This window comes from Gossypium hirsutum, chromosome D12 (assembly GCF_007990345.1).
Source record: "Gossypium hirsutum isolate 1008001.06 chromosome D12, Gossypium_hirsutum_v2.1, whole genome shotgun sequence".
NCBI classification, from domain to species: domain Eukaryota; kingdom Viridiplantae; phylum Streptophyta; class Magnoliopsida; order Malvales; family Malvaceae; genus Gossypium; species Gossypium hirsutum.
The window spans coordinates 33553243-33554736 of NC_053448.1; the positions used below are offsets into that span (position 1 = coordinate 33553243).

The 1494-nt window shown below is 35.3% G+C and overlaps 1 non-coding gene across 1 annotated transcript; it reads right to left on the reverse strand.

Moving 5' to 3' along the window:
- Positions 1-923: 923 nt before the first annotated feature.
- LOC121224836 (small nucleolar RNA R71) lies at positions 924-1030 on the reverse strand. The gene has a single exon (XR_005922578.1). It is a non-coding gene; the product is annotated as a small nucleolar RNA R71 (small nucleolar RNA).
- Between the last annotated feature and the right edge of the window lie 464 nt (positions 1031-1494).

Sequence of the window (1494 nt, forward strand, 5' to 3'; positions counted from 1 at the left end):
TCTCAACTTTGTCTCCGTATCTTTGCCACAATATTTTAAGTTAGTTATTTGATTTTAATATTGTATACGTGATTATTTCTCTACAAATTGTTATTTTATTTTGCCACAGCTTGATTCATATAGTTTATTGTAATAGCTTAACCAAATTAATCATATCTGATCCCTGAGGAGATGATCTTACTAGTTTATTACTTGAATAGACGTGTACTCTTGCACATTCGCATATTATATTTACACGCGACAAGTTTTTGTCACTATTGCCAAGGATCGACAATTTGGTGAAATTTTGTTTTGTTATTTTCTTATATATTTCCATTAGTTTTATTTAACTTTGTTGCTTTTAATTTCTACAGGTTTGTTGTTAGTGCATGAGTAGAGGCATTCCTATTAACGAAGAGTATTCTTTTGACCTAATGATCGAGAGAACTTTGAGAACAAGGAGACGAGAATTGCAAGATATGACTAGGATTAGAAATGATCATGGTAGGGAAGATCCATTACATTTGAATGGTTGGGATGTTAATTTTCTTATCCATCGTGTGATGGATGATAGAGATAGACCCATTTGAGAGCATGTTGTGCCAATTTTGGATGATTTGAATCTAGGAATAGTCAGGCCACACATTTAATCTCAGCATTTCAGGTTGAAACAGGTAATGTTTCAGATGCTGCAAATGGTAGGAGAGTTCAGTGGATTGCCTACTGAAGATCCACGACTCCACTTAAGACTTTTCTTGGAAGTCTATGACTCATTCAGGCAATAGGATGTTCCTAAAGACGCCCTGCGACTTAAACTGTTTACATATTCATTAAGATATCGTGCCAAAGCATGGTTGAATGCTTTTTCGTCAGGGACGGTGGCATCTTAGAATGATCTTTTTCAAAGGTTTTTTCTACGGTATAATCCTCCAAATTTGAATGTCAAGTTAAGGAATGATATCACATCTTTTCAGCAATCAGAGGATGAGACGTTGTATGAAGCTTGGGAGCGATTCAAGAAATTACTTAGGAAATGTCTGATTTATGGTTTCCAACACTAGACACAGATAAAAATATTTTACAATGGATTAAACGCGTATACAAGGATGGTAGTTGATGTGTCTGCCAATGGTACTTTCTGGATAAAACATATAATGAAGTGTATGAGATTTTGGAATGGATTGCCAACAATGATTATCAATCCCTTACTACAAGAGTGGGAACAGGCAAAATGGTGCTGGTACAAGGGAGCTTGATGCAATCCTGTAATTAACAGCTGAAGTATCATCTTTAACTAATATGCTCAAAATGTTAAAGAGACCAGCTACAATTTTGGAGATGAAAACAACTGAGCTATCATGAGGTATTGCGAGGAAGATCATGTTTTTGATGAAAGCCTTTCAAACCCAACCTTTGTGTATTACATGGGTGATTTCAACCAAAACAATAACCCATATTCCAACACCTACAATCAAAAGTGGAAGAAACATCCAAACTTCAGTTGGAATAATCAAG